This window comes from Arvicanthis niloticus, chromosome 9 (assembly GCF_011762505.2).
Source record: "Arvicanthis niloticus isolate mArvNil1 chromosome 9, mArvNil1.pat.X, whole genome shotgun sequence".
In the NCBI taxonomy this organism is placed as follows: Eukaryota; Metazoa; Chordata; class Mammalia; order Rodentia; family Muridae; genus Arvicanthis; species Arvicanthis niloticus.
Genome location: NC_047666.1, coordinates 11272672 through 11290292, shown reverse-complemented (window position 1 = coordinate 11290292; position 17621 = coordinate 11272672). Strand labels below are relative to the sequence as shown.

Sequence of the window (17621 nt, the reverse complement as noted above, 5' to 3'; positions counted from 1 at the left end):
ATCCGTGTGGCACTTACATGCTAATGTCCTTATTGGCACCCAGAAGCCTAAGGATGGATAGGGTGTCAGTAGCCTTCTCTGACCAGCATGTCTTACTAGGTGTAGGTGAGTGGGGGTCATTAATGAAACCATAATTCAGGCACTGGAATAGATTCTTGGTTGTACATCTTCTGTATTGTGTGTGACATTAGGACAACTCCCTAATTCTGCAAGCCTCAATTTCCTGCCAAGGAATTTGTTTTATTTGCAAAGCTTAAAGGAGTACCTCCAAATTCATAATACAGATGAATTGTATTTAATATAACACTAAAAGATCAATGCCAAGCAACAGTCTTTTATTTTGTGAATAAGGAAATGCTGGTAAGTAGTTTTATGATATGCAGTATAGCATTTGAAAGGTTAGGCCAATTCTCTGTATGTTCATGGCATGTTCCTGCCACTAGATGTAGGTAGTGTACAGGCTGAGAGAAGCATCAGAAACTCATAATAAAAAGTCCATGACCAGTGCATGCTGCAACATGCAGAGTGGCTTTTGTCAGCAGGTGGACTGCAGATAGGGCTGTGTAGGGATGGTAGTGGTGGAGTCAAACGATGGGGAGAGCTCTTGGAATCATGCTTGATGACCTGAGCAAATGTCTTCCATTTGTCAGTTGCTGTGTGAACCTCTTCCTCTCTCTCTCTCTCTCTCTCTCTCTCTCTCTCTCTCTCTCTCTCTCTCTCTCCTTCCTTCCTTCCTTCCTTCCTTTCTTTTCCTTATAAAAAAGAACATTTAATTGGGGCTAGCTTACAAGTTCAGATAATCAGTCCATTATCATCAAGGTGGTAACTTGGCAGCCTTTAGGTAGGCTTGATGCAGGCAGAGCTGAGAGTTTTACATCTTCATCTGAAGGCTTCTAGTGGAAGATTGACTTCCAGGCAGCAGGATGATGGCCTATTCCCATAAGTGACTCACCTACTCCAAAAAGGCCACACCTCCTAACAGTGACACTCTCTGAACCAAACATATTTCATTCTACTCCCTGGCCCACATAGGCCTGTTCAAACACATGAGTCTATGGGGCACGTATCTAGCCATATCATAATTAAAATGGACATTTAGTCCAACTTCCAATATTTCCATTGTGTATAGCATTCTCAACAATGTCAAAAGTTCAAAGTTCAAAGTCTTTTCTGAGATCCATCTAATCACTTAACTGAAACCCCCCAAGCAAGTCAGGATATCAGCTGGGAAAACTCCAACCTCTGCATCTCCATGTCTGATGTCAAAGTGGTCTTTTTCATCTTTGTTGACTGCAACAAACTTCTTTTTCCAGGTTGGTTCCACCCCCATTAGCAGCTTTCCTCAGTAGATATCCTATGGGTCTGTCATCTCAAAAATCTTTGGGTCCACAAGGCAGCTTCAATGTTACAGCTTAGCTACTCAATGAACTATTTAACTTAGATGATGGATAACTATGTTCTCATCAAGTCTTCCACTGTTCTAGGGAAGAGGGGTTACTAATTCTACAGGAGTACCTTGATAAATGGTAGATCAGAGGTGAATGAGTACATTAGCAGTTCAGAGCTCTTCTTGATTTTCCAACCCCCCCCCCCCCAGTTTGGTTTCCAGCACCCACATCAACTAGCTCGAAGTCTCCTGTATCTTCAGTTCCCTGGGATCTGGTGCTGTCTTCTGACTGCTATGAGCACTCACACTTGTACTCTTCTCCCTAGGTACACAATTTAAAATGAAAATAAATGATTCAAGAGTAAGAAATAGTAATTCAGGTTGGCACGGTTGCTCACCCTGTTCCAGGAAGTATGTTCACAGAAGCCTTATGACCTGAGTTTGAATTCCAGTCTGAACATGGTGCAAAGAACGAACTAACTTCTGTAGGTTGTGCTTTGATACTTACATACAAACAGACAAACACAGACAGAAACACACACACACACACACACACACACATACACACACACACACACACCAATAAATGTCTTCGATTAACACTATTTTTTAGTGACATAGTTTGTATTAATTCTCTTTTTCTATTTTCAGAATCAAAAATGAGAGACAATAAATCCTCAGTGACTGGAAAGGTAAAGGAGGATGCTGAGTGGGAGAAAATAGGCAGAAATGTGGTCAGGGAGTTAGGGGAGAAGGGAAAGTCACCCAAAGATTAATATGTGTTAATAAAAATTTAGATGATAAATAAGAATTAAAACAATTATATATTTTGTTGGGAAATAAATTATAAAGCATGAGGGATGGGACACACATACATATCTGTTTATAGAATTTGTTTCATTATTTGAGATATTTTGCCAAACATGCTTAGAGCTGTGTGTTGAGATGCCATAGAGTAAGAGAGAACTGAGAGACTGAGCCTCAGAGCTGCAACCCCAGGAGGTTTTTGTTCAGGCCTGGAGCACTGTGGGAGGAAGCTTATTACCTTGCTGACAGTAATAGTCTGCAACATCATCGGCCTCCACAGGATTGATTGTGAGGGTGAAGTCTGTCCCATACCCACTGCCACTGAACCTGGCAGGAATCCCATATTCTAGGTTGGATGCATAATAGATGAGGAGTTTGAGTGGCTGTCCTGGTTTCTGTTGGTACCAGTGCATACCATTATAGACACTTTCGCTGGCTCTGCAGGAGATGGTGACCCTCTGCCCTAGAGACACAGCCGAAGATGCTGGAGACTGGGTCAGCACAACGTCACCAATGGAGCCTGGAACGACAAACACACAGAGTACTGTTATATATGTATAAAAACCTTCCCAGCAGAGGACCTTTTCCTTTAAAAATTTCAAGACTACTGTGGACATCACTATGAGAAACCAGGGAATCAAAGGGAATGGGGAAACTTAAAACCAATTACAAATGCCCCAATTAGAGTGATCAAGAGCCCAGAGGCATGGAAAGTCATGACGGCCACAGGGTTGCTCCCAACACTTCTCTGCATCCTCACCAGGAACCCAGAGCAGCAGCACCCATAGGAATAGTGTGTCTGTCTCCATCTCTGAGAGCTGGAAGAGAGGATGCTTCTTAGGCTCCTGACAGCTGCCCTTAAAGGAGCCTGGGCTGTTATATAATGAGTCCATATGCAAATCTGCTCAGCAGAGTGTGTACTGCTGTTAAAGTGGAACGTGGTCCTGTTTCACCCACATTGAGTTGGTGTCAGCAGAAAATTTACTAGACCATCACATGTGTCTTAAAGGACCCTTCTAAATATGTTTTTTGGAGTCAGAATTTTTCTATTCTTGGTTGTCCTGAAGCTCATTCTGTAGACCAGATCCTCCTCTCTCTGCCTTCTGAGTGCTAGGTTTAAAGGTGCACACTACCACCACCCTGCTTTTCCTTACAATCTACTCTATTCAATATTTGCCCTCTAGTCTTTTGAGTTGTGAGCTGGGGGAGTACATTGTGGATGCACTATGTAAAGAATGTTAGTTATTTTAAGAACAACTTGATCCCTCAAAATTGTACACACCCAGTGAGAGCAGTATCTGAGAGGGAATAGAGAAAAATGATTCAGTGAAGAAAAGTAGGTTAATTCTTGTCATACTACCTTATGTATAAGATCCGTGTTTTAGATGTGTGTGTGTGTTTGTGTGTGTGTGTGATGTGTCTTTGTATGTTTGTCTATTTGTTCATGTTTGAAGGCAACCTCTCTTGCCATGGTATGAGTGTAGAGATCAGCAGACAAGTTTTGGTGTAGATATGAAACAAGGTCTGTTGTTGTTCATCACTACTCATGAAATACTTCCTTGGCCAGATTTTTTGTGGGGATTCTGTTTCCTTCTGAATCTCATCTTGGCATAGCATCACTCCAAATACAGTCTATGCTGCTGCTATGTCTGGCTTTATATGGCTACCTGGGAGTGAGCCAGGTCCTCACACCTATGTGATAAGCACTTTGCTCACAGAGCCACCCTGTCAGTCCATTACCTTTAAGTAAAGCCAGTGAGAGGAAGTTGTTTTTATTGAACAGAAATAATTCTGCAGGGTATCATTGAGTTCCAAAATGAAGAAAAGAAGCATGTAATGGAGATGTGCAGAGATGCATCTTTTGTACAGTTCTTCAAAACATCTAAGATTATTAAAAGACAGAAATTTTGTATTTTGTCATGGTGACAAAAAACTAATTAACAAAACTGTAGATTCTTCCCCAGAGCAAGTGTAAGATAGATAGATGAATAGTTAGACATGTATGTGAATATAGACAGAGAAGTGAGTATTTCTTCATATTTTAAGACTGCTGTTCTTTCTAGATTTAACTAGGTAGAAGGTTGGATTTCCTAGCTATATTTTAAGGTGGGAAGAGACATAGTAGTATTTTAATTAAATAAGAAAATAAAAAATTTATAAGAAGCCTTATAAAAAGAAGGAACAATAAGAAGAACTGAAATGGCGACAGTAGGAAGAAAGGAGGGAGGGGAAGGCAGAAAGGAAGAAGAGAAAGGAAACCAGAAAGGGACGAAGAGGAAAGGAGAAAGAATGAGAAAGAAAGAAAGAAGTGAGGAAAGAGTGAGGACAAAGGAAAGATGGACAATTCCCTCCTCAGCTTACGCTCACTGTTTCTGTTTCCAGGTCTCTGCCATGTAGAGATGGATCCTTTTGTTTTATTGTACACATTCATTGTACTGAACCAGCTACAGTTCAAAGACGAGATAAACAGGGCAAGCCAAATATACATCACATGAAATTTGCAAGTCATCCTTCACATTTTACCTTCCTTTCTGAGGTATGCTCACTTTTAGTTGATTTTTGTATTCAAAATTAGAACATTGTCTTGTTATAATGTGGAATATTATGTGATATTTCTCATTTATGCCCAGAATAAAAATATTTCTATATTCTGCAATGTATACTATTCATGCAAAGGGCCATACATTTTAAAATATCCCTGAATCTCATAGTTACTACATTAATACTGGTTATTATTGGTGGGAGACAAATATTTCTGATATTATTTTACTGCTTTTATGAACTGCTCTTATTGCTCTTGGAGCTCTTGACTTGTCTTGTATGCAGTGTCAAGAGCTGCACTTCTGCCAGGCATGATGATGTATTCTAGTAATCCAAAGATGTGAGTAGCTGAGGTGGGAGGATCTTGAGTTTTCAGCCCTTCAGGACACACGGCTTGTGTTATACAAATGACCATTTCTTCTGCCTCAATCCAAACTCCCCATCTCATCTATTTTTGTATATAGTCCTGTTAATATATATGTTTATTCATATCTACTTTATCCTCTTTTCTAATTGACTTATAACTTTCTATTCTTTAACATTGGCACTTTTGCTTTAGTGCATCAGAATGGCCCCCTCATCATGAGTGGAGACTCAGTACACTCTGACAGAAAGATGGATAAGTTGATAAAATGGAAGTTTTATGGGACAGGGATGTTGCTGTGTGGAATGCAACACAGATGTGCAAACAAGGTTGACCATTGCAATGTAGGTACGTGATCCCAGCCCTGAGACAAGAAATTTGGCCATAAACAGCTCAGAGAGGAGCTCTTTGATGTGCCCAGAAATCCTGAAGTGCACTGAGTATGGGGAAAGTATGGGTTGGGCTTTACAAAGGAGGACAAAGGAATTGAGTGTAGAAGCAGACATGAGACTGAAGCTAACATGGTAGAAATTGGCTAAGCATAATAAGTTTTATGCATAGTCCAAAGAGAGTCTATATGACAGAGGTCACAAAGAGTTCATGTATTTTAGTGAATATTATTTAATGAATGTTGTACTTGACACACAACAAAGAAAATCATGTGAAGGCTTGTGGGGAAGAAATCTCGTGGGTGGGGGGAGGGAATCCGGTGGCAGAGTCTCAGGGCAGTCTGACATCAGGGTCCCGGGCGGGCTTCCCATGCTGCCAGCGGAGGATCCCACATGCACGCAGCTGTAGGTGGTCGGGCCAGCGGCGGCATTGGCAAGGTTCCAGGGTTCCAAAAGCTGGGAATCAGGCGGAGAGACCATGGACACGTGGAGTCTGGTTTTCCAAAGCTTTTATTGTTCATGGCATGGTGAATGGATGCAAGTGGTATATGCTTTCCTGCCAAAAGCCAGGGGAGACCAATCTTATAGGGAAGGGAGAAAGAGGAGGGAATAACTTAATTAGCTATGCCCCTGGCCTTTTGATAATTCATTAATATTTAAATCTCTGGAGGTGGAGACTTGTTAGTCACACCCTTTACCTGTCCTACGTGACTGAAGGTAACAGGTTAAATGGAGTTACCTTGCCCAAGGCCCAACAAAGGCTGTTGTCATTTCTGTCTCAGATGAAATGTTAACTCTTTCATTTTGTCATTTTCTGAATTTACAAAATCATATTAAGAATTGTAAGCACTGAGCAATATCTAGTTGCATATTCCCAACTTAGGCTGAATGAGCATTTAGTAACTTATAATTCTATGTAAAGCTTCTACATAGAAAATTTGCTGGCCCAGTAAATGCCGACCCTGGAATCAAACACAGATTTCTCCCTGGTTTCAAAAGCCAGTCATTCAGTTCCCCTTGTCAAAAAATTTTGCAGCAATGGTGACAGAGATTTATCTGTCACTCTGCCCCCTAGTCCTGTACTCTATACCCACCCTCTATGATTCTGTGGATTGTGTTGAGGCCTGCTCCTTTTCACATAACTAGCCATTTTGTATTCAGTCTCTGTTTTGCTCATAAGATGGAATACATTCAGTGTTCTCAGACTCCACTTCCCAGAAGTAACTATCAACAGCTGCCACTGAAGTATGTTATTGACAAGCCAAGAAATTATGGTTGAATCAATAATGCTCTGATGTCTTAGTGTTCTGAAATTCTTCTGTTCATCACTTATCCAACCTTGATTTTTTCTCAGAACCAACCAGCTTAAAGGTTAGCCTATAATACTTTGTCTAAGAAGCCAAAATGTAACATTCCTCCTCTTCTTGCCTTTTAAACTTATGAACATGTTTTTTTCCTATAAAAAGTCTGCTGTGATTATTGTTTGCTTTTATTGATTCAGACTCAGTTCTGAACTATGTCCCTGGTTTGACCACTATTAAGGTCATTTAATTCAATAAACTACTCTCTCTCTCTCTCTCTCTCTCTCTCTCTCTCTCTCTCTCTCTCTCTCTCTCTCTCTCTCTGGCTTTTTGACAACCCGTGTCACTGTAGTGCTTAAACATATGTAGTGTCTACTGGGCTACCCTTCGACAAGCTGGTCAAAGGTAATACAGTCCATGTGCAAGTAGGGGTAACTGTCCCACACCACCAAACTTGCTCTGCATCCAATGTGGATACCACCACAGTCAAGGCCAAAATCCTGACATTAGTAATGACATAGTTGACTAAAGTTATATTCATATGAAACAGGAACTCATTTCTTCATTACATAGGTAGAGCTTTCCGAAGGTATTTGCATATTCTAGGAAGCATCTTGGGATGGCACTGGAGGATCCTGGCTTTCAGGTTCTGGAGGGGGAGCTGGGAGAGCTTCTTTTTTTGGGCAGCCAGGAACTTGTGGATTGTTTGCTCTACCTGTGGCCTGAAGATGTGGTTTAGTTTGGGCTCTACCACTTGAGAAATGATCCTGTCCACCCCTGCTTCCAACATGCCTGACTGAGCCACGCTCTGCCTCAGCCCATTTCACAACTGCTTCTTGTTTACTGCAGGATTCCATTCCTGTTTGTCCAGATGTGTTGACACAAAATTATCCATCTTCTGCCTCATATTCTGGTAAGCTGGCTTATTGTTCACGTCGGTCAGGCAGTCCCAGCTAAAGCTGTCAAAAGGCCAAGGCTATTGAGCTGCTCTACTATGAGAGCACTGAGCTGTGGATCTCCTGGAGGCAACCAAGCAGGATTAACAGGGCAGCCTGCCCCACTGGAGCCCCCACCCCCTGCTGGTCCTGGTCTCCTGCAGCTGCTCCTGCACCTTCCTCCATGGCCACACCCCGTGCCCTCACTGGGCCTGCACTCTGCTGCTCCTCTGGGAGCCACTGACTAAAGATAGAACTAGAGGCTTCAGAGGTGGGAATTGGTGGGTTGGGATGCAGTGGGAACCATGACCCTCCCTGCTCCCTCCTGTATTTCTTTAAGGGAGTTATTTATGTCTGTCTTAAAGTCCTATATCATCATCATGAGATTTGATCTTAAATCAGTCATGCTTTTAGGGTTTATTGGGGTATCCAGGGTTTACTGTTGTGGGAGAACTGGGTTCTGATGATGCCATGTAGTGTTGGTTTCTGTTGCTTATGTTCTTGCCCTTGCTTTTTGCCATCTGTTTATCTCTGGTGTTGTCTGGACTTGCTGTCTCTGACTGTGGCTTGTTCCTCCTGCAAGCCTGTGTGTCAGTACTCCTGGGAGACCAGTTCTTTCCGAGAGGAATTCGGGTATGGAGAGCTGTGGCACAGGGTAAGCTCTAAGTGCAGATAAAAACAGGATTCTGCCCCAGGTTGCTCCTTGGTTCTTGTATCCTGATGGCTCTGGGCAGGTTTCTCTTGGGCCAGAAATTAGAGGCGAAGTGGTGGTTTAACCTGTGTTGACAAGTGTGTCAACACTCCTGGGAAACCATGTCTTACCTGGTGGGATTTGGGTGGGAGAGCTGTGGCACATGGTCAGCTTCAGGTGCAGATGGAAACCGAATGTATCCTGTTGAGGATCAAGATGTTGAAGTCCAGTCTCAAACAACAAATAAACAAATGTAAATTCCATTCCAATATAAGATGCTGGATTTGTACACAACCCTTGTGAAGCCTGGCGTTTACTTGTAACAATTTATAGCTGGTTTAAAAATACCATGTTTCAGATTGGGCCTGTTAGTATACTATAGGACCCTAGCACTTGGAAGGCAGAGGCAGGAGGACCTCAGTGAATTCAAGACTAGTCTCGTCTACACAGTAAGCTCCTGCACTGTGGACTGCATGGGGAGTCTAAAGATAAAAAAAGAAGAAAAATCAAAGTCCAGAACAAATGCCTCATAAAAACTTGTAATGCAGAGCTGTCTGAGGAACCTCAGCAAGGAAAACGTCCATATGTATTCAGCGTAGACGCAATTAAAGAATCTTTTTGGATTTTCCCTTACCCACCCACCCACCATTTCCACCTAACTCTTCTAGTATCCCTCTTCTCTGGGGCATCAGACCTCCACAGGACCAAGTTCATTTTGTCCCACTGAGGCCAGAGAGGCAGTCCATTGTTACATATGTATCATTGGCCACAGACCAGCCCAAGTATGCTCTTTGGTTGGTGGCTTAGTTCCTGGTAGCTCTGACTGGTACAGTTAGTTGATTCTATTCTTCCTATTGGCTTTTAATCTCCTTCAGCTCTTTCAGTCTTTCCCCTAAGGGAAGGGGATAAACATTTGAAATGTAAATACATAAAATAATTAACAAAAATACAGTCAAACAGGTGAAGAGGATGAATAAAGAAGTTCAAGTCCTGAAAATGTAAGTAGAAGAAATAAAGAACTGAGAAAAAAGTAGACATTTTTTGGAGCTGGGGTACTGTTCAGTGGGACGTGAGCACACAAACATGCACACACATGTGTACACATACAAATCTTCAAATAGTGTTCATCTAAGTTTGGTTGAATTTCTGATGGGGTTCACACACTAATATAGAGGCCCAAGACAATTATCCCTCTGCTTGTTCCACAAATATGTGGATACCCACACAACTCTCTGAACATGAAGAAATTAATCTGGTGCCTACATATAATTGGAATTTCCCACTATGCTCTAGTGTCTTTGATATGGGAATGTACTCTGCAGGCTATTTAAAGAGAAGCATAAACACCAGAACAGTCACAAACACTTTTTTTGTTTTTTTTTTTTCTTTTTTTAATTGGATATTTTATTTACCCTTCAGATGCCATCCCCTTTCCCTCACTTAGAAAACCCCTATCCCATGCCCCCTTTTTCTTTCTTCATTTAAACACTTTTTAAAAATGTTAATCAAAGTCTTTATAAGTTTAGTAATGCACAATCAGAGGTGTAACCCACTACCTAACCTAGATATATCAACTATCTTTGACTGGTGGAGATACATGAACATCTGCCTCCCTGTCTCCCCCCTCTATCTCTCTCTTTTTCTCTCTCATCACCTAGCTTCTCCTCTCCTTCTTTTTCTCCTCTACTTACTCCTTCTCTTTCTCTCAGTACTCCTCCCATCTTAGCTCCTCCTACATATCACCCTTTTTCTTAAAATAAAACTTTTCTCTCAAAATACAATTAAAGCATAATTATGCCTATTTGTACCAGTGACATACAAGATAGTCCTAATACCCAGTTCATCATTTTGTTGACTAACCAGAACCTCTGTCATCTCTCCTAACTAAAACACTTAGTTCTGAACCTGGCTTTTTCCTTGGCTTTAGAATGAGTGTCAGCTGAAAGCCATCCACTCAAATCTTTTCTCAAAGTAAATAGCCAGGATTGGCTATGAGACTATAAGTTTTCAAACCCGTCAGAAATCCAGAATGACTGAGTTAACTGAAATTATGGGAAGCACAAAGCATAGCTTCTAAATCTTAGCCAATTTATAGAGACCTCTGAACACCTGGACACTCCCTCTACTACAAAACGTTGGAGCATCTGATCTTCAGCCTTCTGGCCCAGGATCATCTGACAGACCTTAGTGCTGCAGAATTATTAAGGGCTGATTACTCTGTCTAGGCAGATATAATCAGTCGACTGTTCTGCAAGTGTGTCCTTTTCTGGACAGTAATTTGTCTGTCGACCGAAAGAGGCAATTCTTGTATAGTGGCTGTCTTACCACAACTGGAGTAACTCCAAAGATGCTCAATTTCTTCTTAGAATTCAACACAAGAAGCTGTCAGGAGCAGACCGGTCTCTAATAAAAATGAACATTAATACAGAAATGTTTGTCACATCAATTATGTGGACTTTTGACGTTTTGAAAACCAACTATCCATGTAAGGTAATCTGGACTGTTGTCTTAACTCCACTCAGTTTTTTTCTAAATAAAACATAGAAAACTCCCTAACAATAAACTCCAAGCTATGAATTTGCTATAGTTTCTTAACTCACAGGCTAACCATCTCAAATCTGTTAAAAAAGTTAAAGAAGGACAAGGTCTAAGCCTTGTATTCCTAAATGTATTATACTGGTACAATGCCCATGAGAGTATCAATATGCATCTCACTTTTATATCAATAAGAAGCTCGTACTAATGAAAACATTAAAATTTGTTATCAAAGTAAATTGGTGCTATCAAGAAATTATATCTTCATCTTGATAATAATTGTAGAGATTTCTACCAATAGGTTATGGCTATGCAATAAATCCTAGCTAATCCTCTTTATTACCACAAAACCACTACTTTTCCCTAGAAACACAGCTCAACATTTACCACCTCTGTCTCCAAGCCCAGGGAATAGGGGCGCTGACTCATCATTAACTTCTATAAGCTGATTATGGGCGTTGAGATATTAGAAGACATTGAGACATCTTTCCTGTCTTTAATTTTTGTAGCTGATTAAGTAAATCCTGATACTCTTTTTGTAACTCTATTTGTTGTTTAAGAACAGATATTTTTTCCTGTAACTCCCTGATGGGATCTATAACCACCATCTCCATTGGGGGAGCACTTGGAGGTGGAGACACATAGGGAGGGGTCATTTCAGCATCATAAAATTTGACTTCCTCTTTCTCTTGGCCAACACAATCTGGCTCTGACAAATTGTCATCAACCTTTGGTTGTATTTTGGATTCTAACTTACGCTTCCTTTTATTTTGAACAAAAAAGACAGCATTCAAGAACAAAAGCAGAAAATTAACACATGTGAGCAGCAAATAACAAAACCAAAACAGAGTTGAATTCAGGCTGACTAATTTCTTGTCCCATTTTCATTACCTTTCTGGAAGCAAACCAAAACAGAGAGTTGGATTCAGGTTGACTAATTTCTTGTCCCATTTCCTTACCTTTCTCAATGCGGCAGATTCCTGCGACAATCAACAGATCCTTCTTCCAGTAAAGTCCGTCACTGGGTCTCTCGTTCTTGCTGCCCCACTTTCGGGCACCAAAATAATGTTGAGAACTGAAATAGCCCCACATTGGGGCAGCCAAAATAATGTTGAGGCCCAAGCTCGAGTCCCTGTTCGGGCGCCAAAATAATGTTGAGGCCCGCACTAGCCCCACGTTAGGGCGGCCAAAATAAATGTTGCAGCCCAGGCAAAATGTTGAGGCCCGGGCCGACCCACGTTTGGGTGGCCACTGTATCCTGGCCCAAGCTGCTGCTCCGGTCTGCGGGTCGAGGTTCAGCAAGAGCAAGGGTGAGGGCAGATTCTACCTAATGTCTGATGTGTATGAATCTCTCTCTCTCATCTGATGTCTGGTTCTGTCTTCTATAGTCTGATTCTAAGCCACGCCTCTAAGTTACACCTTTAATCATGCCCTTAGGTCTTGTCTCTAACTCTGATCTCTATACTTCTAAATCATACTCTTAAGTCACACACCTTTAATCTCATGGGCCTTTAATCTCAAGGTATCTAAACCAAGATTATTGGAGTGTTCTCAGCTGTTGTAGGCTATTGTAATTCAAGTCTCATGTCAGGGTATATGGCTCAAGATGGCTGCAAATCTGATAGCCGCTTTCTGCTAAAAGTCGGCCCCCAACAGTGGCTGTAGGTGCATACCTTACACCCAAACTCTTGGGAATCATAGGAATGAGAATGCAAATTTGAGGCCACACTTGCTTACAAATTAGTATCCTAACTGATCTTTCCCTTAAACCTTCAAAAAAGAAGAGACAAAAAGAATTGTGATTGAATATTAAATTGATCTCTGGAGGCAAATTCATTGAACATAATATATCAAGTTAAAATTTATTTGGGAGGATTTCCAGTTTCCAGGTTTACTGGTGGTCTTTTAATCATGAATTATTAAGACAATTTGTATCTTGGGGTATTGCATGAGGGCTGCTCAGTGGAGAGTTGGAAAATATTCTAAGTAATAATGTTATGGGGTTCCTGACCCCTGGGAAAAGGATACAGAGTCAATGCAGTTTTATGTAAAAGATTTATTGATTACTGTTAGCAGGATAAGAATCTTTGAGCCAAAATTGATATTTCTGTGTGAAGGAGGATGAGGGAAGGACTTTTAAAACTGAAAAACCACAAGACAACTTTGAGTATCTGCACAATCAAGTCAGGAGTTGTTATGTTCTGCCAATCTAAGGCAACTTCAAAATAGCCCTTGATTGTATGGAGGTTAAAGAAGCCACAATGCAGTTAGTTGTATCTTAACAAGTAGATGGTCATGGCTGTGCATTTCTGGGTGAGTGTCACTAGGTCAGGGTTACAGGATATTATCTTCTAGGTATTGGGGTCAGAGAAAATCAGCTAGTGGTTACCAAGATGAATACTTAACATAAAATGGAGTTTCCATCATAGTAATTTCATGGAGAACATGAAGGCGTTTGTGGTGGTTTGGATGAGCATACCCCATCATATATTTGAGTGTCTTGTTCTGCATTTGGTTGGCTGTTAGGAAGGACTAGGAGGTATTGGAGGAAGTGTGGCCTTGTTGGAAGAGACATGTGTATATGACACAATTAGGGTGGGCTTTGAAGTTTCACTGCCAGGCCCCATGTCTCTCTCTTGGCCTGCTATCTATGGATCAGGATGTAAGTCTTTAGCAACTGTTTCAGCAACAGAGTTAATAAGCTAGCCAAGCTGTTGTGTGGTCTGGAGAGCAGACTGGCCAACCAATGGCAGCAAACAATGATCTCTTAGCAGCCAGTCTTAGCAAGTCAAGTGCATACTGTAGGCTTGTGTGTTCTTTAACACTTTGATGCTGTTTTAGAGCTGAATGGACTCATCTGTGTGCCATTTACATGTTAATGTCCTATTGGTACCTGGAAGCCTAAGGATGGATAGGGTGTCAGTAGCCTTCTCTGGCCAGCATGTCTTCCTAGTTGTAGGAGTGTGGGGGTCATTAATGAAACCATAATTCAGGCACTGGAATAGACTCTTGATTGTACAGCTTTTGTATTGTGTGTGACATTAGGACAACTCCCTAACTTCCACAAGCCTCAATTTCCTGCCAAGGAATTTGTTTTTGTTCCAAAGCTTAAAGGGGTACCTCCAAATTCATAATACAGATGAATTATATTTAATATAACACTAAAAGATCAATGTTAAGCAACAGCACTTTATATAGTGAATAAGGAAATGTTGTTAAGGAATTTTATGATGTGCAGTATATTATTTGAAAGGTTAGGCCAATTCTCTGTATGTTCATGGCATGTTCCTGCCACTAGATGTAGGTAGTGTACAGGCTGAGAGAAGCATCAGAAACTCATAATAAAAAGTCCATGACCACTGCATGCTGCAACATGCAGAGTGGCTTGTGTCAGCAGGTGGACTGCACATAGGGCTGAGTAAGGATGGTAGTGGTGGAGTCAAAGGATGGGGAGAGCTCTTAGAATCATGCTTGATGACCTGAGCAAATGTCTTCCATTTGTCAGTTGGTGTGTGAGCCTCTCCTTCTCTCTCTCTCTCTCTCTCTCTCTCTCTCTCTCTCTCTCTCTCTCTTCTTCCTTCCTTCCTTCCTTCCTTCCTTTCTTTTCCTTATAAAAAACAACATTTAATTGGGGCTAGCTTACAAGTTCAGATAGTCAGTCCATTACCACCAAGGTGGTAACTTGACAGCCTTTAGGTAGGCTTGATGCAGGCAGAGCTGAGAGTTTTACATCTTCATCTGAAGGCTTCTAGTAGAAGATTGACTTCCAGGCAGCAGGATGATGGCCTATTCCCATAAGTGACTCACCCACTCCAAAAAGGCCACACCTCCTAATAGTTACACTCTCTGAACCAAACATATTTCATTCTACTCCCTGGCCCACATAGGCCTGTTCAAACACATGAGTCTATGGGGCACATATCTAGCCATATCATAATTAAAACGAACATTTAGTCCAACTTCCAATGTTTCCATTGTGTATAGCATTCTAAACAATGTCAAAAGTTCAAAGTTCAAAGTCTTTTCTGAGATCCATCCAATCACTTAACTGAAATCCCCAAAGCAAGTCAGGAAACCAGCTGGGAAAACTCCAACCTCTGCATCTCCATGTCTGATGTCAAAGTGGTCTTTTTCATCTTTGTTGACTGCAACAAACTTCTTTTTCCAGGTTGGTTCCACTCCCCATTAGCAGCTTTCCTCAGTAGATATCCTATGGCTCTGTCATCTCAAAAATCTCTGGGTCCACAAGGCAGCTTCAATGTTACAGCTTAGCTACTCAATGAATTATTTTACTTGGATGATGGTTAACTATGTTCTCATCAAGTCTTCCACTGTTCTAGGGAAAAGGGGTTACTAACTCTACAGGAGTACCTTGATAAATGGTAGATCAGAGGTTAATGAGTACATTAGCAGTTCAGAGCTCTTCTTGATCTTGCAGAGCACCCCAGTTTGGTTTCCAGCTCTCACATCAACTAGCTCGAAGTTTCCTGTATGTTCAGTTCCCTGGGATCTGGTGCTGTCTTCTGACTGCTATGAGCACTCACACTTTTACCCTTCTCCTCAGTTACACAATTTAAAATGAAAGTAAATGATTCAAGAGTAAGAAATAGTATCTCAGGTTGGCACAGTTGCTCACCCTGTTCCAGGAAGCATGCTCACAGAAGACTTACGACATGAGTTTGAATTCCAGTCTGAACATGGTGCAAAGAACGAACTAACTTCTGTAGCTTCTGATTTGATACTTACATACAAACAGACAAACACAGACAGAAACACACACACACACACACACACACACACACACACACACCAATAAATGTCTTCGATTAACACTGTATTTTAGTGACATAGTTTGTATTTATTCTCCTTTTCTATTTTCAGAATCAAAAGTGAGAGACAATAAATCCTCAATGACTGGAAAGTTAAAGGAAGATGCTGAGGGGAAGAAAATAGGCAGAAATGTGGTCAGGAAGTTAGGGGAGAAGGGAAAGTCATCCAAAGATAAATATGTGTTAATAAAAATTTAGATGATAAATAAGAATTAAAACAATTATATATTTTGTTGGGAAATAAATTATAAAGCATGAGGGATGGGACACACATACATATCTGTTTATAGAATTTGTTTCATTATTTGAGATATTTTGCCAAACATGCTTAGAGCTGTGTGTTGAGATGCCGTAGAGTAAGAGAGAACTGAGAGACAGCCAGAGTGAGTTGCAACCACAGGAGGTTTTTGTTCATGCCTGGAGCACTGTGGGAGGAGTCTTCAAACCTTGCTGACAGTAATAGGTTGCAGCATCATCAGCCTCCACAGGACTGATAGTGAGGGTGAAGTCTGTCCCATACCCACTGCCACTGAACCTGGCAGGAACCCCAGATTCTAGGTTGGATGCAGCATAGATGAGGAGTTTTTGTGGCTGTCCTGGTTTCTGTTGGTACCAGTGCATACCATTATAGACACTTTCGCTGGCCCTGCAGGAGATGGTGACCTTCTGCCCTAGAGACACAGCCGAAGAAGCTGGAGACTGGGTCAGCACAATATCACCAATGGAGCCTAGAATGACAAACACACAGACTATTGTTATTTATGTATAAAAACCTTCCCAGCAGAGGACCTTTTCCTTTAAAAATTTCAAGACTACTGTGGACATCACTATGAGAAACCAGGGAATCAAAGAGAATGGGAAAACTTAAAACCAATTACAAATGCCCCAATTAGAGTGATCAAGAGCCCAGAGGCATGGAAAGTCATGATGGCCACAGAGGCTGCTCCCAACACTTCTCTGCATCCTCACCAGGAACCCAGAGCAGCAGCACCCATAGGGACAGTGTGCCTGTCTCCATCTCTGAGAGCTGGAAGAGAGGATGCTTCTTAGGCTCCTGACAGCTACCCTTAAAGGAGCCTGGGCTGTTATATAATGACTCCATACGCAAATCTGCTCAGCAGAGTGTGTACTGCTGTTCCAGGGGCCCCTGGTCCTGTTTCACCCACAGGGAGTTTGTGTCAGCAGAAAATTTACTAGAGCATCACATGTGTCTTAAAGGACCCTTCTAAATTTATGTTTTTTGGAGCCAGAATTTTTGTATTCTTGGTTGTCCTGAAACTCATTCTGTAGACCAGATCCTCCTGTCTCTGCCTGCTGAGTGCTAGGATTAAAGGAGCACACCACCACCACCCTGCTTTTCCTTACAATCTACTCTATTAATATTTGCCCACTAGTCTTTTGAGTTGTGAGCTGGGGGAGTGCATTGTGGATGCACTATGTAAAGAATGTTAGTTATTTCAAGAACAACTTGATCCCTCAAAATTGTACACACCCAATGAGAGCATTATCTGAGAGGGAATAGAGAAAAATGATTAAGTGAATAAAAGTAACTTAATTCTTGTTATACTAACGTATGTTTTAGATCCGTGTTTTAGATGTGAGTGTAATGTGTCTTTGTATGTTTGTCTATTTGTTCATGTTTGAAGGCAACCTCTCTTGCCATGGTATGTGTGTAGAGATCAGCAGACAAGTTTGGGTGTAGATCTGAGAGAAGGTCTGTTGTTGTTCATCACTACTCATGAAATACTTCCTAGGCCAGGATTTTGTGGGGATTCTGTTTTCTTCTGTATCTCATCTTGCCATAGCATCACTCCAAATACAGTCTATGCTGCTGCTGTGTCT

At 41.4% G+C, this 17621-nt stretch overlaps 1 pseudogene and 1 gene segment (V, D, J or C); both read right to left on the bottom strand.

The window, feature by feature from the left end:
- The window catches only part of LOC117715468 (immunoglobulin kappa constant-like), a 473681-nt gene that overhangs the window by 147238 nt on the left and 308822 nt on the right, over positions 1–17621 (bottom strand).
- On the bottom strand, positions 7392–8580 carry LOC117715096 (biorientation of chromosomes in cell division protein 1 pseudogene; annotated as a pseudogene).